This window comes from Ixodes scapularis, unplaced genomic scaffold, assembly GCF_016920785.2.
Source record: "Ixodes scapularis isolate PalLabHiFi unplaced genomic scaffold, ASM1692078v2 PGA_scaffold20__3_contigs__length_1032517, whole genome shotgun sequence".
Classification (NCBI taxonomy): Eukaryota; Metazoa; Arthropoda; class Arachnida; order Ixodida; family Ixodidae; genus Ixodes; species Ixodes scapularis.
In genome coordinates this window covers 366,435-393,059 of record NW_024609847.1, presented here as the reverse complement: position 1 = coordinate 393,059, position 26,625 = coordinate 366,435, and positions in this window count along the sequence as shown.

The window sequence follows — 26,625 nt, the reverse complement described above, 5'->3', positions numbered from 1 at the left end:
GGTCACGGTGAACGAATAGAACAGCGCCGAACGTCTCTTGTCAGAGGCCGTTCTCTCTCCAATAATTCGCTTTCACCTCGGCAATAGCCGCCATCGTGGTCACGGTGAACGAATAGAACAGCGCCGAGCGTCTCTTGTCAGAGGCCGTTCTCTCTCCAAAAATTTGCTTTCACCGCGGCAATAGCCGCCATCGTGGTCACGGTGAACGTATAGAACAGCGCCGAGCGTCTCTTGTCAGAGGCCGTTCTCTCTGCAATAATTCGCTTTCACCGCGGCAATAGCCGCCATCGTGGTCACGGTGAACGAACAGAACAGCGCCGAGCGTCTCTTGTCAGAGGCCGTTCTCTCTCCAGTAATTCGCTTTCACCGCGGCAATAGCCGCCATCGTGGTCACGGTGAACGCATAGAACAGCGTAGAGCGTCTCTTGTCAGAGGCCGTTCTCTCTCCAATAATTCGCTTTCGCCGCGGCAATAGCCGCCATCGTGGTCACGGTGAACGAATAGAACAGCGCCGAGCGTCTCTTGTCAGAGGCCGTTCTCTCTCCAATAATTCGCTTTCACCGCGGCAATAGACGACATCGTGGTCACGGTGAACGAATAGAACAGCGCCGAACGTCTCTTGTCAGAGGCCGTTCTCTCTCCAATAATTCGCTTTCACCGCGGCAATAGCCGCCATCGTGGTCACGGTGAACGAATAGAACAGCGCCGAGCGTCTCTTGTCAGAGGCCGTTCTCTCTCCAATAATTCGCTTTCACCGCGGCAATAGCCGCTATCGTGGTCACGGTGAACGAATAGAACAGCGCCGAGCGTCTCTTGTCAGAGGCCGTTCTCTCTCCAATAATTCGCTTTCACCGCGACAATAGCCGACATTGTGGTCACGGTGAACGAATAGAACAGCGCCGAGCGTCTCTTGTCAGAGGCCGTTCTCTCTCCAATAATTCGCTTTCACCGCGGCAATAGCCGCCATCGTGGTCACGGTGAACGAATAGAACAGCGCCGAGCGTCTCTTGTCAGAGGCTGTTCTCTCTCCAATAATTCGCTTTCACCGCGGCAATAGCCGCCGTCGTGGTCACGGTGAACGAATAGAACAGCGCCGAGCGTCTCTTGTCAGAGGCCGTTCTCTCTCCAATAATTCGCTTTCACCGCGGCAATAGCCGACATCGTGGTCACGGTGAACGAATAGAACAGCGCCGACCGTCTCTTGTCAGAGGCCGTTCTCTCTCCAATAATTCGCTTTCACCGCGGCAATAGCCGCCATCGTGGTCACGGTGAACGAATAGAGCAGCGCCGAGCGTCTCTTGTCAGAGGCCGTTCTCTCTCCAATAATTCGCTTTCACCGCGGCAATAGCCGCCATCGTGGTCACGGTGAACGAATAGAACAGCGCCGAGCGTCTCTTGTCAGAGGCCGTTCACTCTTCAATAATTCGCTTTCACCGCGGCAATAGCCGACATTGTGGTCACGGTGAACGAATAGAACAGCGCGGAGCGTCTCTTGTCAGAGGCCGTTCTCTCTCCAATAACTCGCTTTCACCGCGGCAATAGCCGCCATCGTGGTCACGGTGAACGAATAGAGCAGCGCCGAGCGTCTCTTGTCAGAGGCCGTTCTCTCTCCAATAATTCGCTTTCACCGCGGCAATAGCCGACATCGTGGTCACGGTGAACGAATAGAACAGCGCCGAGCGTCTCTTGTCAGAGGCCGTTCTCTCTCCAATAATTCGCTTTCACCGCGGCGATAGCGGCCATCGTGGTCACGGTGAACGAATAGAACAGCGCCGAGCGTCTCTTGTCAGAGGCCGTTCTCTCTCCAATAATTCGCTTTCACCGCGGCAATAGCCGCCGTCGTGGTCACGGTGAAGGAATAGAACAGCGCCGAGCGTCTCTTGTCAGAGGCCGTTCTCTCTCCAATAATTCGCTTTCACCGCGGCAATAGCCGCCATCGTGGTCACGGTGAACAAATAGAACAGCGCCGAGCGTCTCTTGTCAGAGGCTGTTCTCTCTCCAATAATTCGCTTTCACCGTGGCAATAGCCGACATCGTGGTCACGGTGAACGAATAGAACAGCGCCGAGCGTCTCTTGTCAGAGGCCGTTCTCTCTCCAATAATTCGCTTTCACCGCGGCAATAGCCGACATTGTGGTCACGGTGAACGAATAGAACAGCGCGGAGCGTCTCTTGTCAGAGGCCGTTCTCTCTCCAATAACTCGCTTTCACCGCGGCAATAGCCGCCATCGTGGTCACGGTGAACGAATAGAGCAGCGCCGAGCGTCTCTTGTCAGAGGCCGTTCTCTCTCCAATAATTCGCTTTCACCGCGGCAATAGCCGACATCGTGGTCACGGTGAACGAATAGAACAGCGCCGAGCGTCTCTTGTCAGAGGCCGTTCTCTCTCCAATAATTCGCTTTCACCGCGGCGATAGCGGCCATCGTGGTCACGGTGAACGAATAGAACAGCGCCGAGCGTCTCTTGTCAGAGGCCGTTCTCTCTCCATTAATTCGCTTTCACCGCGGCAATAGCCGCCGTCGTGGTCACGGTGAAGGAATAGAACAGCGCCGAGCGTCTCTTGTCAGAGGCCGTTCTCTCTCCAATAATTCGCTTTCACCGCGGCAATAGCCGCCATCGTGGTCACGGTGAACAAATAGAACAGCGCCGAGCGTCTCTTGTCAGAGGCTGTTCTCTCTCCAATAATTCGCTTTCACCGTGGCAATAGCCGACATCGTGGTCACGGTGAACGAATAGAACAGCGCCGAACGTCTCTTGTCAGAGGCCGTTCTCTCTCCAATAATTCGCTTTCACCTCGGCAATAGCCGCCATCGTGGTCACGGTGAACGAATAGAACAGCGCCGAGCGTCTCTTGTCAGAGGCCGTTCTCTCTCCAAAAATTTGCTTTCACCGCGGCAATAGCCGCCATCGTGGTCACGGTGAACGTATAGAACAGCGCCGAGCGTCTCTTGTCAGAGGCCGTTCTCTCTGCAATAATTCGCTTTCACCGCGGCAATAGCCGCCATCGTGGTCACGGTGAACGAACAGAACAGCGCCGAGCGTCTCTTGTCAGAGGCCGTTCTCTCTCCAGTAATTCGCTTTCACCGCGACAATAGCCGCCATCGTGGTCACGGTGAACGCATAGAACAGCGTAGAGCGTCTCTTGTCAGAGGCCGTTCTCTCTCCAATAATTCGCTTTCGCCGCGGCAATAGCCGCCATCGTGGTCACGGTGAACGAATAGAACAGCGCCGAGCGTCTCTTGTCAGAGGCCGTTGTCTCTCCAATAATTCGCTTTCACCGCGGCAATAGCCGACATCGTGGTCACGGTGAACGAATAGAACAGCGCCGAGCGTCTCTTGTCAGAGGCCGTTCTCTCTCCAATAATTCGCTTTCACCGCGGCAATAGCCGCCATCGTGGTCACGGTGAACGAATAGAACAGCGCTGAGCGTCTCTTGTCAGAGGCCGTTCTCTCTCCAATAATTCGCTTTCACCGCGGCAATAGCCGACATCGTGGTCACGGTGAACGAATAGAACAGCGCCGAGCGTCTCTTGTCAGAGGCCGTTCTCTCTCCAATAATTCGCTTTCACCGCGGCAATAGCCGCCATCGTGGTCACGGTGAACGAATAGAACAGCGCCGAGCGTCTCTTGTCAGAGGCCGTTTTCTCTCCAATAATTTGCTTTCACCGCGGCAATAGCCGCCGTCGTGGTCACGGTGAACGAATAGAACAGCGCCGAGCGTCTCTTGTCAGAGGCCATTCTCTCTCCAATAATTCGCTTTCACCGCGGCAATAGCCGCCATCGTGGTCACGGTGAACGAATAGAACAGCGCCGAGCGTCTCTTGTCAGAGGCCGTTCTCTCTCCAATAATTCGCTTTCACTGCGGCAATAGCCGACATCGTGGTCACGGTGAACGAATAGAACAGCGCCGAGCGTCTCTTGTCAGAGGCCGTTCTCTCTCCAATAATTCGCTTTCACCGCGGCAATAGCCGCCATCGTGGTCACGGTGAACGAATAGAGCAGCGCCGAACGTCTCTTGTCAGAGGCCGTTCTCTCTCCAATAATTCGCTTTCACCTCGGCAATAGCCGCCATCGTGGTCACGGTGAACGAATAGAACAGCGCCGAGCGTCTCTTGTCAGAGGCCGTTCTCTCTCCAATAATTTGCTTTCACCGCGGCAATAGCCGCCATCGTGGTCACGGTGAACGTATAGAACAGCGCCGAGCGTCTCTTGTCAGAGGCCGTTCTCTCTGCAGTAATTCGCTTTCACCGCGGCAATAGCCGCCATCGTGGTCACGGTGAACGAACAGAACAGCGCCGAGCGTCTCTTGTCAGAGGCCGTTCTCTCTGCAATAATTCGCTTTCACCGCGGCAATAGCCGACATCGTGGTCACGGTGAACGAATAGAACAGCGCCGAGCGTCTCTTGTCAGAGGCCGTTCTCTCTCCAATAATTCGCTTTCACCGCGGCAATAGCCGCCGTCGTGGTCACGGTGAACGAATAGAACAGCGCCGAGCGTCTCTTGCCAGAGGCCGTTCTCTCTCCAATAATTCGCTTTCACCGCGGCAATAGCCGCCATCGTGGTCACGGTGAACGAATAGAACAGCGCCGAACGTCTCTTGTCAGAGGCCGTTCTCTCTCCAATAATTCGCTTTCACCGCGGCAATAGCCGACATCGTGGTCACGGTGAACGAATAGAACAGCGCCGAACGTCTCTTGTCAGAGGCCGTTCTCTCTCCAATAATTCGCTTTCACCGCGACAATAGCCGACATCGTGGTCACGGTGAACGAATAGAACAGCGCCGAACGTCTCTTGTCAGAGGCCGTTCTCTCTCCAATAATTCGCTTTCACCGCGGCAATAGCCGCTATCGTGGTCACGGTGAACGAATAGAACAGCGCCGAGCGTCTGTTGTCAGAGGCCGTTCTCTCTCCAATAATTCGCTTTCACCGCGGAAATAGCCGCCGTCGTGGTCACGGTGAACGAATAGAACAGCGCCGAGCGTCTCTTGTCAGAGGCCGTTCTCTCTCCAATAATTCGCTTTCACCGCGGCAATAGCCGCCATCGTGGTCGCGGTGAACGAATAGAACAGCTCCGAACGTCTCTTGTCAGAGGCCGTTCTCTCTCCAATAATTCGCTTTCACCGCGGCAATCGCCGATATCGTGGTCACGGTGAACGAATAGAACAGCGCCGAACGTCTCTTGTCAGAGGCCGTTCTCTCTCCAATAATTCGCTTTCACCGCGGCAATAGCCGACATCGTGGTCACGGTGAACGAATAGAACAGCTCCGAACGTCTCTTGTCAGAGGCCGTTCTCTCTCCAATAATTCGCTTTCACCGCGGCAATAGCCGCCATCGTGGTCGCGGTGAACGAATAGAACAGCTCCGAACGTCTCTTGTCAGAGGCCGTTCTCTCTCCAATAATTCGCTTTCACCGCGGCAATCGCCGATATCGTGGTCACGGTGAACGAATAGAACAGCGCCGAACGTCTCTTGTCAGAGGCCGTTCTCTCTCCAATAATTCGCTTTCACCGCGGCAATCGCCGATATCGTGGTCACGGTGAACGAATAGAACAGCGCCGAACGTCTCTTGTCAGAGGCCGTTCTCTCTCCAATAATTCGCTTTCACCGCGGCAATAGCCGCCATCGTGGTCGCGGTGAACGAATAGAACAGCTCCGAACGTCTCTTGTCAGAGGCCGTTCTCTCTCCAATAATTCGCTTTCACCGCGGCAATCGCCGATATCGTGGTCACGGTGAACGAATAGAACAGCGCCGAACGTCTCTTGTCAGAGGCCGTTCTCTCTCCAATAATTCGCTTTCACCGCGGCAATAGCCGACATCGTGGTCACGGTGAACGAATAGAACAGCGCCGAACGTCTCTTGTCAGAGGCCGTTCTCTCTCCACACTCTAAAAAAAAAAAGGTGTCAAGGGAGAGTAAGTACCCTAACTTACTCTCCTTTAACTCTATCTGCATGGAAGTTACTCTTTCCCGACCGCTTCTTTCGATGATACTCTCCCTTAACCCTCCCTCGACCTCGAGAGTAACTGTAACGAGAGTTAGTTTCTCCTCGCGATATCACGGGCTGTCGATAGATGGCGCCGCTATGGGTTCGGCGCAAGTTCGACGCTGTTCGGCGCAGGTATTTTTTTCGTTTTCTCGGGGAAACCTTTTTTTCCTTTCCGCTTTTCTTTTTTTTCTTTTTTGTTTCTTCTTCTTTTTTCTTTTTTTTTTGGGGGGGGGAGAGAGATGGGCAAGGATGTTTTAATAAATGAGTTGGTACAGCCTGCCTTGACGGGTTTATATTTCAGTATTTATTAACTTAATTATTACCTGCGGCAGGAAGATCATTTGAGCGGGGGACACTCCGTTATCCAAGCAATAGGCAATTAATGTTTTTGCTACACAGATATATTAAACAATAAACATATAGATCAGTGTGTAAACGGGTGTATGAGCGGATGCTGACGCGCGTGTGCGATTATGTTTCGTTACATAAGTGCCTAGGGTTGTTTGTAGCCCAGGGATGTTTTTGGGGCATTGTTATATTTTTGGGGGGTCGTTTCAAGTTACTGCTGAGCCCGACCTCACTGATCGTAGGAACAGGTATATGTATAAAAAAAGTATTTTTTCCACATTCGCATTAAAAGCAAGCAAAGAGGAAAACCTCCCTCCGTGACAGAAGAGGTCGGCTTCGCGCGGTCTATTGCATACGCCACGTGACGACCATTTCATAAAGCGTCGATCTAAACACGGCGTTCGTTTCGAAGCCATGTATAGGTTCAAAAAACCTATACATGGCGGCAAGCCAGGTTTATGGTACGTGACACTAGGGGCTCCCTTATTTTCACCGCCGTGGAGAAAATAAACGACGGAGCCAGAGCGTTTGGAAAAGTTGTTAGCGATGATTTCCAAACTTGTTATGCGGTCTTTGTTTTGAGTCATTAAATAAACTTGGCTTGACTACTACCTTTTTTTTTCAATATTTACATTTTACTTTCCGAAGCGAGGGAGTCGATTAGTCTTCTGCTCTGTTCAAGAAAAGCTCTGGGGGCTTAAACCTTTAATCCTGCACAGTTTGCTACATCCTTTAACTGTTTTAACCTCACTCTCCGAAGCTCCCTTGACAGGAAGGTTTTCGATATAAGAGAACATTCAAGATCGCTGCTCTTTTCCGCTGTTCATTTAACAGTTCCTAATGTACAGCGGAAGCACCGTGTAGCATTCCGGATATCGATATTTGTGGTACGGATCTCACTGGCTTTAAATATAGATACATTAGTGTGTATTACAGAAGTCTTATTTCGCTGTCCAACAGAGCCACATTTAAACTGCCATTGACGGGTTCACCTTACGTTCAGTTGATTCTACACAGCAAGCGATAGCTCAATTATTTGGGGGAGAACGTAGACTGCTCTATGTCGCCCTACGATATGTTAAAAAGTATGCTAAGCTTCTTATGTTCAATGTCCCCGAGGTACGAAACACGGACGGCAGAAGCTCAGTTAAAATGAATGAGCGAAAATGTCTATATGTTCTGTAACTAGCGGTAGCTTCCTCCATCTAGCATGGCCTTTGAAAAAGCCTGTGTCTAGAGTGTCGTGGTACTTTTGCCAAGCGTTCAAGTGCCCACGTCCGATGGCACCCTAAGCACGCATTGGAGTGCCGTCCGAATGCCCTAAATGGGCTGTACAGAAGACGTGGGTCAGCGCGTCCCGAGAAGCATAGCCTGCCGCATCCGTGAGCTAAAGAAATCCGATTCACAAAAAATATTTCACCATCGAAGTGCTTCGGAAGTGAGGGAAGTGTCGCAAGCGGAAATTTAGAGGACCCAGAGGAAATTAGAGAGTAAATAAATTTAGAGGAATTTAGAAGATAAATAAATCTGTCTTTTAGAGACAGCCAAATTTACTTATAAGCTTGTTCTTGGTACCAATCCAGCCAGCTGAAAGTCGTGATGTGGAAAGATTGTGAACTTTAATTTGGTCTCCTGTGTTTGTTAGTTACCGAATCGACAACAAACCAGCACCGACCAACCAGCTCTTTTACGACGCAAATATTTTCACGAAAAAACTTCAAAAAAAACTTCGAAAAAACAAATAAATAAACACAAAAAGGTAGTGTGGAATGGGCATGCTGCGGACACTAAAGTTCGTTAATATTTTTCTCTTATTATTTATTTTTTTTTGTATGGAGCATTAGTGCAAGCTGGGTGCAAGGTGCGCAAGGAACGAGCGAGGCGCCCGTTGAGTCCGGATTCCCTGGATTACCGCCTTCGGAAGCACACGCTGTCCTCAGTTGCCACACAAAGCCTTTAGTCATGGATCGGGGACTTTATCCCCCGTAAGCTGACAGCGCGGTGGAAACTACGTGCTTGTTAGACCGTTTGACTGTCAGTCTCGCACCACGTGATCACCCCTTCTCCGCATATAAACGCGAGGCGAGCGAAATCAAGCGATAGGAGTCAGGCCACTGAATGGTTGGCTAACGCTTAGCTTCACCGCATTGTCAACTTAGAGATGAACGAAATAAGAGCTCACCTCTACAATCAATTTCCGGCCTGTTATCGCCTGACATCACTTTCTGCGCGCGAAACCTCCAACCTTGAAAGCAACAAGATCGTTTTGCCCTCGAGCAAGCTTCCCGGAACTTTAGAACGGATGCCTTGCGAACGATGGGGCCTAGGAAGAGTAGCGCTGCCATATTTTTTTTTTTTTAGTTCTGTTTTTGATTTTACGAATGGTTTCGGAATATATGACCGAATACCGTTTTGGCATATCCACAAAACTAAGATTTAGTGACACTATGAATGTGTCATTGATAGTAGGTATTCCATGCGCAATTATGCATAAATATATAGGACAGCGATAATTTATTTGTTCTGTTTGTGAACACGGAAAATACATAAATGAATGAATTAATATATTTATAAAAGTATCTGTTTCACATTTTTTCTCAAGGTCTTTCTCGCGCGCTTCATGGGTAACAACACAATCATTTAAGTACTGACGTGTGCACTTATATGGCAGATTTTTTTTTATACAAAAGAACTTTACGTTAATTTACCTTAATTACTTTTCTCGATTAAATTTTCCCTATAATAAGGGACGTGCTTAAATGCATATATGCTTCTGTGCAACCCTGCTGTCATTGCTGCCAAAAAAAGCAAACATCTTTTTGATAGGACAGGTCAGGAGTGCTTATATTATAAATTTGAAATAAACACCCGTGCCAAAATCACCGGTGCATTTCCAATGAGAGGGGCCGCCATCCCGTGCTCGCCTGGCGTATAAATGATCAGTGACTCGTCATTCGTAATCTATAGATAGTATTTCGGATGAAAACATTATTTCAAAGCAAATGAGGGCGAAATTACAGTCGATGTGCCATAGTGAATCGTTAATTAAACAAGAGTCCCACCTGCACCAAATCTATGACGTCGCGCTTAGGCGGTGGTGCAGCCTGTTGAACGGAGCATGGCCGAACGCTTCACACTTCGGAAAATGGGTACATGCAGCGCGTCGTGCGCGGAGCTCCTGTGTGCAAACACGTGCTTGTTTACACGCAATGAGTTGGTGCACACTCGATTCAAAGGTCAAACTGTTCGTGAGAGATTATTCGGCGTGAGGTCGGTCTGCCTTTCAAGATTTGCGACACTGGTTCACGATGTACATGAGACACGCGTAGCTATACTCTGTTTCATACTTAGCGTGCAACGCTGTGAAAGCTACTGGCGCGAGCGCGTGGCTTCATCTATGGTTTTGTTTGAGCGAGAACGCGTGCGACTGATCAACGAGATCAAGCCCCACGCTCGCGCCAGTAGCTCTGACAACGTTGCACGCTAAGTATGAAACAGAGTGTAGTGCAGCACGACCGCTAACCTGAGGTCGTTAACGTGCATCACGCGCTATACTTAGTTTCACCTCCGAATGAACCGCAGATGCTGTTTCAGTGCTTGTGCACCCGCGAGCGCTCGTGTGCCCGCCGAGGCGTCATCCAAAACAATTACCTCGCGCTTTTAGCACGTGTGACCAACAATGGTCCATGCTGAATTGAGACGAAGTATTTCTGGTGTTCATAGCACGTTCTACAGAATGAGCTTGCGCTCCTCGTGCTCTCTAGCTCCAACCAGTCAGCGACACGCGCGGGCTAGCGCGTAAACCTCCCTTTGAAACAAAAATTTCTAGCGCAAGCGGTCATTCCGCGAAAACACCTCTGAAGGCTGCACTTTCGTGCCGGTAGCCTTCGCTGGGTGATTTCAGATAAGATCGACCAAAGGATGGCTAGTCGACATTTTCAAATCAACTGATGTTTTTATATGTTATTGTCTAGTGTCTGGTATGAACGAATCCAAACTTAGTTTTGACTAGAAAAAATACTTGGGGACAGGAAAAATCGTAAGGCATGAGGTGGTGGACAGTTGCATTAACGCGCACTGATGGAGGGGGCCCGTTTGAGAGTGAATAACTAAAGCGATAACATTAGGAGAACTCTAATACGTTTTAGGCGTAAACTATGGGTATAGCTTGCTTGTAATATAAAGTAGTCATATTTATTTAAAATTTATTTATTTTTCTAAAAATTGACAAACATGCCTGCTCGAACGACAAATGGCAAACTTTGGAGGTCTGTATCTCATGAAATAATTTAATCATTATGATATAATTTGCAGATTTTATTCTACTAATATATAGCTAATATTTAAAAAATAACTAAGGTATCTGTGTGATACAATAGTTAGGATATATTTAGTCAAAGATGGAAAAAAAATCAAACAAAGAAAAATTTCGATGCGAATAAAAAAAAAACACCACCCTCGATTTTTTTTAAATTTAGGTAACCTGTTATACTCTATTTCGGCATTCATTTCCATTAAAAACATGTTGCATCATTTTATTTAGAAAGAAGATACAACTCCCCAAAGTAGGGTCCTTTTTCAAAGCCCACACTTAGCAGTGTTTTATACAAGAACTGACTCTGAGTTCCAGTTTCATGAAACCAACACACATCTTTTATATATTTTTATTCAGATGAGGCCAATGATAACTAAAGAAATCGTTCACTCACTTAAATTAAGGAGAAACTACTGTGTACAAAGAGGTATCATATTACGGACTAGTGATCCGAGAAAAGATCATGCAGCCATCGGCCACTAGGAACTGTGTTTACTTTATTCTCCTGCGACACTATATGCTATTCCCTCTTCCGCTCTACCTTCATCTCTCTCTCTCTCTCTCTCTCATATATATCCCTGATATATATCCAGAACAAAAACATGTTCAAGCATTCCCTTTCTGGGTGGTAGTGTTCTGTGGCTAGCAAAAATCATTTCCTCGCTAAGCTCACGATTATGGCAAAATAGTTGCCGGAAACCGTAGACGACACTCGTCGCTAGTTCTGGCAAAACGGCCGATACAATTTTTTTTTCGCATTTCCCTGCTCGCTGTCAAGGACAAAAGGGTTCGCTTCAACCAGCAAAACATGGCCGCCGACGCGTGTTTACTGAGCAGTCATGCCTGTCGCCATCTCACTCGCTGGCGTCACGGGCGATAATATCAGGCACAAAGGGGCACACCAACCGGCAGCATTATCCCCAAATACTCGAGCCTCGCGTAAATACATAGAGTGTAAACGCTGTCGCCATGTTATCGTAGTAAGACCGCCCCCCCCCCCCCCCCCTGGGACTGCAGTACGCGACGGCGTACTAACACAACGGCGACGATATCGACATCGCGGGCTCCGAATTTTCCCATAGTACTACTCCACGGGCATTTCTCGAAACGCTTGATATTGTGTACGCCCGCCTGGAAGGATTTCAGGCGCGTAGTGAAGATAAGGCGGTTCTTCGCGGCAAAAGAAAGCAATTTCACAAATGCTTAAAAGCGGCGGCGACGCGTGTGCGGTGAACGCTTGTAGTTTTGGTGTAGACAGGGCGTGTGTGTTCTCGTTGTTGACACCAGCCGGCGATAAGGCACTGCAGGCGGTAGCTCAGTACAGCAAGGGCTAATCCGAGTGACCATCAACGTAACCCCACCGCCAACCCCTCGCGAACCGGTCGCCGACACGGCTCAGGCTGTGTCATGAACCACGTGGTAGAAGCTCGGGTGCTTTCATATCAGCGCGTGGAGGGACGACAGTGCGATTGCGGAAGGTCTTTTTCGAAGGCCGCTGACCACAATTTTTTGTCTGGAGACTTTCCCTCTTTCTTCCTTTGACGTGGATCAAGCTTTGCCGACAGCCTCAGTTGTGACCTCTCTTTTCAAATGTACGTTTGCAGTGAGTGAGCTCCTCAGCCTCGGACTTGTCACTTGTGCACCCAGTAGTTCTTTCACTTGGCAATTACATGCCATCAGTTGGGGTTTAATTTCTATTATTTATGTATACATTATGAAGACGTCCTGGAGCTCCGAACAAGTGTTTTGTGCAGATTACTTTTGCAAACACAAAAAGACTATACCAAAGCAGCGGAATTTTCGAAGTGTTGGCGAGTTGGAACTAAACTCGTTGAAGCAAATTCTTCCGCCTGACTGTTCCACCAAAGTGAGTGCGACGGACTACCTGTGCTACCATTGCTTCATGCACATCACTAAGGAGATCTCGATGCGAAGCTCAGAGCAGTGCCCTGACATATTTGTGCCAGCTGAAGAAGCAATTGAAGATCTAAATCGCAGCATACTACCTACAGATGTGTCGCCGCTGAGACAACCAAGCGTCGTAAGAAGTCGGGACAGGCCTGCCTATGTCAAGAGAAAGCAGACAGAACTGGAGCAGGTTGCTGTCAAGAATATACGCTCAAGGCTACGTATTGCGTACGACAGGGACGCACCATCGGGGTCGTCCGAACCAACATGCTCCACATGCACTGAGTGGGTGGACAACTTTCGGCAGGCCTTTGAAACCGCCACCTCTCTCCGGGAACGTTGTCAACTGCTTACACTCCTGCCGTCAACACTGCGAAGAATGAGGTTCAAAAGATAATTCCACAGACCTCAATGTACCTCATCAGTAAATCCCGAAATCTCAAGGAAAGGCATGGCGTGTGGTATGAGCCGGATCCTTACACGAGGTGCAAGGTGAGCCCTGAGAACCTGTCTGCTGCCCTAGAGTACTTCACGAAAGACGAGCTACAATGTTCGCGCCAAAGTCCCAACCAGAAGGACGTCATCTCTGTCATGCTCAACGGAGAGAAAACGTTCGTGCCAAAGCGCTTCATGGAACGCTCAATACGAGAGGCCGTCCGTATATACAAAGACAAGCATCCCGATTCCGGCGTTGGGCTAACGAAATTTTATTCGTTGCGCCCTAGATGGGTCCAATGTATTCCACACCAGGAAGTGTGTGTTTGTGTGCGCTGCGCCAATAATTATCTTTGTATTGCCGCTCTAGAGAACGTTACAGGCTCAACATTCAACACTGGTGAAATGAACTCGGCATTTCTGTACGACCCAGCAACAGAACTGTGCCTTCAAGGAGACTGTGATCACTGCCCAAAAGGCCAGTTTCTTACACTCCAGGAACTTGATATCCCGGAGGATGAAGAGATTGTGCTTGCAACATGGGAGTCCGGCGACCTTGTGAAAAAAACTTTGGAACCTGAGACTTTCCTAAAAGTCATCCAAGTGACGGTTGGAAGTTGGGTACTTCACAACCATATCCGGCAAACGCAAGGTAAAGCGATCTACGATGAAAAACAGTGCATGCAACGCGGGAGCATTGTCTTTCATTTTGACTTTGCTGAAAACTGGACCATCGTGCTTCCTGACGAAGTGCAAGCTTATCACTGGAAAAAAAAACAAGTTTCGATATTTACATGTGTAGTGATGACAAGAAAATCTACAAACAGCTTTGGCATCATCAGTGAGGACCTGTGTCACGACGCCGCTCACGCTTGCTTGGCTCTAGAAAAAGTGAAGGAGTGGGTTGAAGACAACGTTGCGGTATACTCGTACGTGACGTACTTAAGTGACGGCGCCGCCAGTCATTTCAAGAATCGCTACCAGCTTCACCAATTTGCAAAGGACGATTGCCCACAAGCCCAGTGGTTATTTTCTGCATCTGGACATGGGAAAAATGCATGTGACGGAGTTGGCGGACTCGTGAAGCACCAGGCCACGCTGAACAACCTGAGAGAACGTTCAGTAAGCGCAATTCAGACGGCCAGGACAATGGTGAGCGTTCTATCAAAGAAACTGAAAGGCGTACATCTTGTATATCTGGACGAAAATGAGGTTGTTCGGTATCGTGAACAAAAAAAAGAAGAGTGGCTGACGGTACGCGCCTTCCCTGGCATTCAGTTTTGGCACGCGTGGCGGCTCAGCAAGTCATCAACAGAAGGGACCTGAGACGTATATGTAGCACGGACAGTCGGATCTGCTTGGAAGCAACTTTATTAAATGGGTACAGCGAGGAAAACCTTAGCGTAAAGTGCCGAATTTGATTTCCCAAGGACTGCTCATTTTGAATGCAGGGACATCTTATTTATCACATTTTTCTTCACGGGGTATTTAACCTGCTGTTTTTGTTGGTGGTTACTAATAATTTTTATCTAATCACTATAAAAAAATCCCAAAATGTTATCCTCGAGCAGGATAAAATATATCGGCTTGCCACGATTCATTCATACACCGAGAGCATCGAAGCTGCTCCAGTTAGGCACTATGGCATCCGTCACCTGAAATCGTTTGTAATCGTAAATACACAGCCAACCTAAATATCTTACTATTATATATTTGTTTTTGTGTGTGGAAGTAAATTTATTTATTTTACTCTAGATGTAAAATATACCGGAAGGTACAACTTCACACTGCATCATCTTTTCTCAAATCATTAGTCTCTAATATGATACCACTTTGTACGCTTATATAAAATGCAGTATATAGTTTCTCCTCCCTTTTACTGTGTGACCGATCGCTCTTTTTATCAATGACCTCATCTGAATAAATGTATATAAAAGATTTGTGCAAGTTTCATGAAACTGGAACTCAGAGTCACTTCTTGTATTGGACACTGCTAAGTGTAGGCTTTGAAAAAGGACCCTACTTTGGGGAGTTGTTTCTTCTTTCACAGTGCAATGATGCAACAAGTTTTTAATATAAATGAATGCCGAAATAGAGTATAACAGGGTACCCAAATTTTAAAAAAATCGAAGGTGGTGTTTTTTTTTTAATTCGCATTGGAATTTTTCTTTGTTTGATTTTTTTCCCATGTTTGCCTAAATATATTGTAACTATTGTGTAACTCAGATACCTTATTTATTTTTTCAATAATAGCCATATATTAGTAAAATAATGTCTGCAAGTTATGTAATAATGATTAAATTATTTCATGAGATACACATTTCCAAAGTGTGCCATTTGTCGTTCGAGCAGGCATGTTTGGCAATTTTTAGAAAACTAAATAAATTTTTAATAAATATTATTACTTTATATTACCAGCAAGTTGTACCCATAGTTTGTTTGTAAAAAGTTTTAAAATTCTCCTAATTTTATTGTTTTAATTATTCACTTTCAAACTTGCCCCCTCCATCAGGGCGCGTTATTGCAACTGTCCACCTCTCCCTGCCTTACGATTTGTCTTGTCTCCAAATTTTTTTTCTGGTCAAAACTAAGTGTGGATTCGTTTATAGCAGACACTAGACAATGTCATATAAAAACATCAGTTGATTTAAAAATGTCGACCAGCCACCCTTTGGTCGATCTTATCTGAAATCACCCCGCTGTTTAAGGACAAGCCTCGGGCACGTGCAGCATTCGCGCGGAAATATATGTTGGTGGTGTTGTAGTATTTTGAAGTGCAGGAGAAAAGCTGGAAGCCAGCCGCATCTATTTCACAAGCAGAGTGCTCGCGAAAGTAGCGTAAGTGCTTTTAACGTAAGCTACCACTTTTAGAAACATATTGTAATTGTGTGAATAATCTTCATTCTTTTTTTCCCAAAAAATTGATTTGTGATAGGAGTGATCTCCGAGAATACGGGTCACCAGTGATACCTGTATAGTGCCATATTGCCGTGATATTTGAGTGCTGTGCTCTTGATGGATCGTGTTCCTTCTTATTATTCCTGTTTTTTTTTTTTTTTATTTTTTTCTTTTTGCAATTTGAGAACTGGACTTTTATGTAGTCGGACGCTGTGTTTCTCTACCTGTGACAATTTGATAGTTTATGTACGAAATTAATCCCTAAAATAATGCCCTCTGCACACCGTAGGTATTTTATAAATAAATAAAACAAATAAATATCCACGGGAAGGGTGCGCTAATAACTGATTGAATAATTTTCGATTAGTCTTTCATAGGTTGGCACTTTACGACAGTTAATCATTCAAATATTAAGCTGAGATCTGTTTTTGTAGTGAAGGCAACGTGGAAACCGTTCGCGAGTTTTAGAGATTCGAAGAGCTATCGCTGTAAAACGCTAAACACTATCCAATGTACTACTTTTTTTTTTTTCGGACATGTTGGTTTGAATATATTTACTGTGGCGGATGCTTTCAACGCGTGAGCTCTTGTTTAGTGGGGGCATTCCTTCAGTAGTGCACCCGCTCTCTCTTGCCTCGGTATTACGCAAATCATATGATTAATAACCCCTCCAACTAGCAATCCGGAAAATGGGTTTTATCGACGTGTTTTATCCGCTATGGCAATCAGTTTGTTGAAGGATGCTTCATCGACAAAATCGTCTCGTCGGCACCCTGTGCTGTCCCATCGACGGTTTCATCAAAACGAGCGTTGTATCGTTTCATAACATAGCTTGCTTTGTGGTAGCATTTATGGGCGAGCCCTGCGCACTTTACGCGTCCGTAACGGTCCGCCGGTCGGTCGTTTGTAACCATACAACATATTGGAGCCACCACGTAACCAGAGTGGAAATAGCGCTCCATATAATAGTCACAAGGTCACGTGACTATAAAGGCCCGTTCACACTCTTGCAACCGAGTACGACCGAGAGAGACCAGACCGGTTTTTAAGCCTCTTGCGATCGCTTAGGACCAGCTCCGCTGCATCGCATCCGGTCTTAAGAAGTCGCAAAAGGCTTAAACACCGGTCTGGTCTTTCTCGGTCATACTCGGTCGCAAGAGTGTGAACGGCGCTTAATCCATGCGGGCGATGTAAACATCTTCACTGATGAATCCATGAATCCCGAACAAGAGCTCTGCCGGACAAAAGCTTTTATGACCCGTGCTAAACCTCAGCACATTTTTTCCAGAGACCCGGATAAAAATACATCATTTTACGACTACACATGAGCAAAGGGTGCATAAAGAATTTTTTTTTATTTCATTGCCGATCTTGATATGAGGACCGTATGTTTGTTTCTGGGGGCTGAAAACTGCGATCAGAAATGTCTCGATATGGGCCCATCGGGGCCGCCAAATGGGGCTGCCGATGTCCGCGTCAATGCCTCGCAGTTCTGTCGCGGCCGAATGCATGGGACCTTTCGCTCCAGATTATTATGTTGATTCTGTGACCTCGAGAGAAAACCTTCGTACTCTAACTACGGGTTTATGGACTCCATTTCGTGTCCAGTGAAGAACCCCGGTGCGATTGACAGGACAATAACATATTCTGAAACGTGGTTGTACAAGAACGGCTCTATGACTTTACGGCACTACTGCTGCCACAATAACATGCCGAATGCCTCCAACATGGCACCAAGGCACTGATAGCAGACGATAACGTTGTTTTTGATCAGAGTTTAGCCGGAAATAACGTCAACTGCAAAACGCAAAAAAAAAAAAAAAAAACGAGCACAAAGAAGTATGAGTGCACATTCGGAGCGCTACTGGCTACTGAATTTTATTTGGAAAACACGAACATATATACACACATTATTATACCTCACCCCAAATGAATCTGATTTTCTTGTTTGATGAAACCAGTGACGACGCACTGATGCAACCGTCATCCTTCTTTACACTGATTTTGAATGCCTCGAAAATTTTACCCTCTGTTTTCGGTACCTACTTGCCCGGAATAGGTATTTTATCTAGCAAAAAATCATACGAACGCTTATCACAGTGGACTGCCAAGTTCCACAAGGGAGACCGCTTTACAGAAAGTTCATGCCCTGTGTACGATCTGGTGGTGCACGAAAGCACCCAATGTCAAAAGCCCGTGCCAACTGCCCCACGACTGACACCTCACCCTTTAGCCCCGCCCTTAAAAGGCTAGCTTGATCAGAAGCCCATGACGCGAATCCCGAGATCACATGGCCGGGTCCTCACCGTGACGGCGGAGCATTCTGCTTTTAATTAAGAGACAGCAAGTGTGCATGCGAGCGTGTGTAACGTAATCATGCCGTCATTTGTAGAGCCTCAACGTATTAGCTTAAGACATGGAACAATGCTGGTTGAAGCTCGCACAGGGATTCTGCACGTGAGGCTATAATGCTACACCCGTACGATCGCCCACATGTGGTTGGCATTTTAGACTACCGATCTGGCGCAATCCACATGTTTGCGTGCATGTTTTTTTTTTCGTTTTTTTTTTTGTGTGCGCATGTTTTGCTGTTTTGTTTATTTTTGAGCTTCGCTGGTGCTCCAAGGCAACGCGAAAGGGGCTGACGATTTTCTTGAAAATCATATTGCCTCTTTTTTATTCGTTGGGAGACATTTGATTTATCATTCTCTTTTTAATGTTGACATTAGGCTTCAGGCTGAGTTCGGAGCGTCGTGTCTGCCAGACTCCTTTTGTCTTCTAGAGCTGTCATGTCTAAGCAATCTCTACCACATTGGTTTTTTGGATATCCGGCAAGCAGATACCAGCAGAGACAAACGAAAGAATTCGAGCGCCCTTCCCCCGCACGGCGGGGCGGGAGGGGGGGGGGGGGGAGGGGGGGGGTGAAGGAAGGCGCACGCACCGACGGCCTCGAAACCGGAATGCTTACAAGGTCGCTCGGCCTGGTGCAAGACCTCTATCTTTCCCTGGGAAAGGGCGAGAGAGGGTGATGAGAGGACAGTTCCCCCACCCGTTTTCCCCACACTGCCCTACACCATCACCAATATCTCCAAATCTCTTTGTAAGCGGACTCGGCGTCCTTGAGGCGGAACACCCTTCATCCCTAAGCTGATAGTACAGGGCGAGCTAAGCGCCCACCGGACCAGTTACCACCTGCCCCGCTCTCTGCGCGTGGTTGCAGGAGGGAGCGTGATCACGTGATTATGGACAGACGTGCGATTAGTTCACCGGGCACGCCTTAGCTTCCTCTACACTTTCAGCTTAGGAGTGACGGAGCCCAACCCGCAAGACACACACGCTTGAAAAAAAAAAAAAAAGAAGAGAAGAAGGCGTTGCAGCGGCGCGCAGCAAAACGCCGTCGATGCGAGATCTCTTTGCTCTGGCGGCATTTCGCCATCGGAGCGGCGGAGGGAGACGAATGCCGGTGCACTCAGCTCGCGGACGAACACGTCCGTCACGTGATGTTTACTGCCGCACCATCGACACCCCTGCGTCGGCTGCGTGCGCTCGCTCGCGCGGGAACCACCACAGGCGGTCCGGATGACAGCTCTTCCATTACTTCGCTGTTGCCGCTATCACCTGTCACCATTCAACCGCACTTAAAAGGTAAGTAGATCATTTTCGCATGCGCCTTTTAGAGGTAATCGAAGTGCAGAAGGAATGAAAGACGCGTAACTTAACGCGATAGCGCGTGTTGTGTCAGGAAACGCGCTCAACCTTGTTGCTTCCGCTTTCCCCACTCAGTCGCACGAGGTCAACGCTTCCTCGCATCAGACTCGACTCGATTGACGTGTGCAGGACAAGGGCTCATTGCCATGGGAGCTTGGTTTGTTCTGGTTTCTTCCGAACACTTCCTGTTCGTACCTTTTCGCTTTCCGGCTCCGTAAGAAGAACAGAAGAAATCAAAAACACTGAACCGCGCTCGTTGAATAATTATAATGGGCGCTCTCGCGTGCTGAAATTTAAAAGAGCATGTCATCTTTTCTTTAGTCTACTTATCTATGTTAAAAAAAAAAAAAAAGTTCTTGTCTTAGGCAGTAGTGTGTTCGTTTCACATCGTGCATCCCCGCTCCGCGAATGCGTCCACCAGACAAACATGTTACATGTCGAAAAATTGCCTTTTTGGAGCGTTGCGGAGGCTGGCGGCAGCGTGCTGAAGTTACGTGTTTTACTCGTTCGTCGGTATTCGCTGAAAAAGTTATTTAAACCCCTGTGTAAGCCGTGAGGCTTGCCGTTGAGAACACGTCCAAAGTTTTACGGAAGCGCAGTGCCGTAGGAAAAAGGCGCAATTCGTCGAAATCAAGTTTACCGCGGCGTGATCAAAGCTTCCTTGGCACGCCGAAGCGCTGCGTCTCTCTGCCTTCGCGCGCTTGGATACCGATCAAGAATCGGCGCCGCGGCAAAGTTTTGAAGGTGTGTCGCGCGTAGATGTTTTTGGGCATCATATATCGGGCGCGGAGTTCTGGGTCGTCCAGCTGTTCCGGCAAGTTGCTTTGAATAAAGGGGGAAAACAATATGGACGGTTGCTCTTATGCACTATTAACCATGTTCCATATCTGCTCTAATGGATCACGTGGCAGCACAAATAGAGCAACGCTGTGGATCAAGTTTGGTTTTCGAAGGCAAAACTACAAGACAGCGAGAATTAAAATTTTTGAAGCGCGACCCATACGGTCGTGTGCAGTCCCTTGGCCAATCACAATTAGGCGAGTCGCGCTCAAACGTCAAGTGCAATGAAGTAGGTTTATAATGGTTCAGCACTAATCAGTGATGAGGAGCTATCGTGCACAATATTCTGTAAATAGTCTAACAACGAAAAAAGACGTACTGAGTGCGACACAGTTTGTGCGAACAAGTAATCGCTGGTTTTTCCAGTTTTTCTCTTTGAAACCAAGGGATGTCATCCAAGTTATTATTGCTACGGAAAGAGCTCATATAATGTAAGCAAAAACATTTCGTGCTCGCTAATACTAATTGGAAGTAAAATGTGCCGATGTCGTGTTCGCGCTAACAGTATAATGATGTGTACCTTCCCCTCCTCGTTCGTTGCCACTGGCCACTGGATCAAGCTCTTTCTGGACCGCAAGTGCCGGAAGTTACAAATACAGGGTGTCACAAAAGAAAATTTACACGGTCTTTTTTACTGCAAAAATAAACTAGGCATCGCCGAACGCTCATTCTCCGCCCAAAGGTAGAGCTAGAGGTCACAGCCAGATGCCAAAGTTTCAGCCTGATCCGATAACTTAATCAAAAGTTATAAGTGATTTTCTGAAAATTTGAATGGGAAAATGGAGCCCATTTTTACCCGTTTTCGGTTTCTGGTGCCATAGAGTCCCATGTGTTTGAAAACTCTGTCGGCGGCCATTTTCCCATTGAAATTTTCAAAAAATCGCTTATAACTTTTGATTAGATTAAGTTATCGGATTGGGCTGAAACTTTGCCATCCGGTTGTGACCTCTAGCTCTATCTTTCGGCAGAGAATGAGCGTTCGATGATGCCTAGTTGATCTTTGCAGTAAAAAAGACCGTGTAAATTTTCTTTTGTGACACCCTGTACAGTCGTCAGGGTAAAGTCAAATGCTGCTCCAGAAGCACATATGGCTTTACACACACTGCACTCGTAAAACACATTTACACGTCGATTCTTTATTGTCATCCGAGCATGCGAAGGCGCAGAGACGCAGTGCTTTTGTGGGCCAGGGAAGCTTTGATCACGCTGCTAGACCGGTGAAACGTGCTTTCGACAAGTTGTGCCTTTTTCCTGTGGCACTCTGCTGCCGTAAAAATTTCCACGTTTTCTCAACGGCAAGTTTCACGGCTTACACAGGGTTTTAAAAAACTTGTTTGGCAAATGACGACAAACAAGTAGAAAACATGTCTTCAGCTAGCTGCCGCCATCCTCCACCACGTTCCAAAAACAATTTTTCAATGTGCAAGATGGTTGTTCGGTGGCCGCACTCACGCTGCAGCGAGCAAGTGGGGATGCGTGATCCGGCAATTGTCATAGAGACCGGTGGTTCGTTTGTTTCGCGGTAGGCCTAGCGGGCGAACGACGACCGTGCTTGCATAACATACCGCAGGATGGCGCCAACAACATCATTAGATGCTGGCTGGAAGCAGACGATGACGTGCCACCTGCTTTGGCCGCTATGATTTATTAAATACTTTCAGCGGATATGATGTGTTACCGCTCGATAATAAATAGGACTGAGGTACACAAACCACCTCTGTCCCACGGTGACCTGAGAGAGCACTGCCATAGACGGAAACAATTTTGTCCTTTTATGAAATTAAGGAACACCAAGTTACTCGCTTATATTTCCCTACGTAAAGCAACTATTAAATTATGTGCTCGAGCGAAAAGTAGCCACTTTCCGAGATAAGTGTTCAACTTTTACTTTCCCTTTATAGTTGCTTCCCCTTGGCTGGAATGGTTATTGATGCTTTGCATGGGAGGAAGTGAGGTGTCAATGATTGTTTCAGTGGCCTCGATTACTTGAGGAACACTCGTATGACTCTTCCTCGCTATATTTGCATTTTAAAGGGATGCTGAACCGAAATCTGGATTCCACAAAACACGGCAGCAAAAGCGTGCAACGGGATGCTACAAACACCAAAAGATCACCCATACAGCGATATCTCAAGCATATTTTTTAAAAAAAGGAGGCGCATGTGACGGATATGTTGACGTCTTGTTTTTTTTAGAAGAGTCGAGAAGGAGAGGGAATCTTCTTGCGTCTTCCTCGCCTCGTCGCCTTGATGGGGCAAAGCGAAGAGAGGAGAGAACCAGATACGTTGACTCCAGGTCCCTCGTTGGCCTCGTTCAATCTCGATCTCTTTTTCCAAATATACGGCCGTCCATTCGAATTATCGCCTTACGAGTAGTGGTGTAAGGATTGTAGCGTCCCATCTACAGCTCCTGCATTGTTTTCTGAAATCCAAATTTCGGTTCACCACCCCTTTAAGGAAAAGTGCATGTTACGACGTGTAGTTTATTCGCTCTGTTAAAATAGTTTTATTGCCCTGCAGTTGTCGAAGACTGAACTGATTTAGTAAATGGATCGAGATTTAAAGGCATTTTGCGTTTTTACTTTCTATCCCCTTCTATTACAACACTTCCTACAACAATATTTTTGCTGTAAATATTTGTCTGTGTTATAATCACAGTTAAAATAGTTTTTATGGCACTTTGAGGAACTGCGGGGTTTTCTATAGTACTTGCATCGCTTTTTACAAGGTGATGAACGAAAATTACCTGCTCCAAAAGCTGAAATCGGAGGGGGGGACATGCTACCACAGCCATGATGGAGCACTTACACATATTTTTGTTGCAGTCTAAACTTCTGAGCATCGCCAGCAATGACGGGCCCATGTGCTGGACGGATCATGGGACGCCACTGAACCGATCATTCTCGAGCCAACCACGGGAAAACAGCGGCTCCCAAAACCCGTCCTGGTGTATTTCAAGTTAGGAGCATTAGGAGCCTGCCAACATTGGTCGTCAGCTGCGATGCCTCTACAAAAGCCGCTATCCCATGCCGGTCATTCGGGGCACGCTTGCACAGCCGTGATGGAGCACTCAAACATCTTTTTCTGCAGGTTGGTTATTTGAAAACTTCAGCTTGCTGTCATTCTAGCAACTAATGTCTGCTAGTGGTATTGTGGCCCAGTGATGGCCAAATTTAACACAGCTCTCTCGAAATTTTCTGATAATTTTCGTGTAAATTTTTTTTATTCTATAGTTAATGACAACTAGTTACTTTCCAAACAAAAGTTGCTAGAATTCTTGCCTTTGTTCTATGCGTTCGTATTTGGTTAGACAGCACTAAACCCTGGTACATGGAATATTTTAAAAACTAGGGCAAAAGAAAGAAAAGACTATTTAAGATAGCCAAAAACTCGAATTTCGAGGCAGCCTGGACCAAATATAACTCTTGGGCCAAACTCTTTTACGAACGTATGCATTTCTTCGAAGAGAAATTTTATAACTGTAAACTGCCTTCAATATTATAGAATAACCAAAAAACGTTTTGGAAACTTATTTCCTCATATCAGTCATCCCGTTCAATACTCTTGATGAACAATGATGGCACTGTTATTTCGGACAATGAATGTCCTACGGTTTTGAACAATTGCTTTTAGTCTACTTTTACTGATGGAGATAGTTCCTTTTTACCTTTTGTACCAGATGTAGATTTTAGGTATATGGACCCTATTTCTATAAAACCGTCTGAAATTGCGATATCAATGATAACCTCAAAATTTTCAGCTTGGCTCGTGTCGACTCAATTAATACGAAAATTCTAAAAAATACCAAGGGTTGTCACAAAAAATAGGTGACGAGGCGAAGTAAAACTGAACAAAATGAATGTTTAATGGGGCGAACTTTGCCCAAATTAAAGGGAAATAACAGCACGTCGGGGGCGTCGAGTGTCTTCAATACAACAGGGTCGAGCACAAGCGATAACTGATCGCATAAGGCCACGCGGGGCTTCTTTTATAGCACTCTCCTTTCTAGAACATTCTGCACTCGAACATTCTGTACTCGAACATTCTGTTCTAGAATTAACCACGGCCTTCTCAAATTTTCTAGAAGGATCGTCTTAGGAATAAATAAAGACATCTGCCGGTCCCAGGATTCAAACCCGGGACCTCTGCATGACAGTCGGGCGCGGTGCCCCCTGGGCTACCCCTAAGCACGCAGTAATATGCAGTCGACTTTTCCAGCATTCATCCACTGGTTGCATCCCACCCAAGTGGAAGGTTGGGAAGGTCGTTCCAATCTACAAAAGTGGCGATCGTCACTCTGCGGGAAGCTACCGTCTCGTATCATTAACCACCGTTGTATGCAAGTTGTTAGAACTCAACATATTTTCTCATGTAGTATCGCATCTGGAATCTACTAACAACTTTTTCTACCAAAATCAGTACAGGTTTCGTAAAAGATATTCATGCTAGAGGCAGTTGCTGGAGTTCACCCGTGATATTCATGTTAAATGAACACTAACTCCCAAGTATGATGCCATATTTTTTTAATACTCTAAGGCTTTCGATCATGTATCTCACTGTCATTTAATATCAAAACTTTCCTCACTCAATCTTGATTCTCTCACTTTATCATGGATTCGAAATTTTCTTCGTGAAAAACAGCACGAAAGGGAAAAGGACAAAAAGGAAGGACTACATAGGATAAGTGCTTACTAACAACTGATTTTTCATTGGAGTGTGTAGATGGCACTACGTTCGCTCGGGTATAAGGCGCACCGTGGATTTTGCACTTCCTTCTTCTTCATTGCACACTCCACATGCTAACCAAGATTCAGAAAATGAATCTCACTGTTCGTTGGAGTCAGTGAAGGTTGGCTTACTAAAGATGGTCTGTTTTTTTTTTATTTTGTATTAGGTTTCCTTCATTATGTAATAGGTTTCCTGCAGTTTGCACCGCGATCTCGACAGTGTACCGCTAAATGCTAGTATGCGGTCCCTTGCAATGAGCTTTGGTGTTCTCAGAGTCCGATGTTCAGGCATCGCCTGGTCACCCAGGTATCCTGGTCAGCAGATAAAAATCAGAAACATTAAAAGATATATTTTTGTAATTATTGGAACTTTAAATATTCTTAAGTGTTTTCTGTATGCCCAGTAACCTATGGGGCTATCATGTAATAAATACTCCAACTTGCCTAATTTCTGTGTCCTGGCCCCTTTAAAGTGATTTCATTTGGGTTTACAGCTTTCTTAAATCACACTGGCACCTGCAGTGCACTTACGTGCAACTCATACTTTGCAGGTATCGGGTGGTTTAGTTTGTCATTGCATTCTGTTCAGAACCTAACCACATTCCACATTTTTTTTGTTTTTCTTTGTTTCGAGGTTGTATAGTTGTTCATATAGACTTGATTGCTGTGCAGGTTACGAACATTGCCTTCCACTTGAAAGCTGGACGTAACCCAGTAATTATTTTTCAAGAATAGATACGAACATGTTTTACTCAGTGCTGCATCTTGTGTGCACTTGCTTGCAATTTCTTACTAACACAGTGTTCGAACCCCTATCTCTGGGAGGTGCACTTGGCAGTAACCTCTGAAATTAACTTGTGACAGCAGGCTTGAAGAAACTCATTGAATGTGGAAATTTCATTTTGAAAGGTATTTTTCGAACTTGCCTTGTTAAAATGGTTTCATACCATAAGTCACACGTTGGTTTCACTGATTAGTGCCTGCCAGAATGAATCTGAGTTACCTGCACTGCGCTTATGTATAACTCATAGTTTGCAGAAATTGGAAGGTTTAGTTTGTCATTGCATTCTGTTCAGAACCTAATCACATTCCACCTATTTTTTTTCCAGGTTCTGTAGTTTTCTGTATGGACTTGATTGCTCTGAAAATCCGAGATTGCCTTGCACATGAAAGCTGGACATGGCCCACTAATTATTTCTCAAGAATAAAGGTATGAACAGGTTGTACTCCGTACTGCATCTTATGTGCGCTTGCTTGAAATTTCTTGCTACCACAGTGTGTAATTATCTCTTGAGAGACACAGTTGGTAGTAACTTCTGAAAGTAACTCGTGACAGCATGCTTGCAGAAACTCATTGATTGCAGCAATTTTGTCTTCGAAGGCATTTTCGGACTTCCTTTGTTAATTCGTAGCATAGGTCTCAAGTTGGTTTTGCTGTCTAGTTCCCGCGAGAGTTAACCT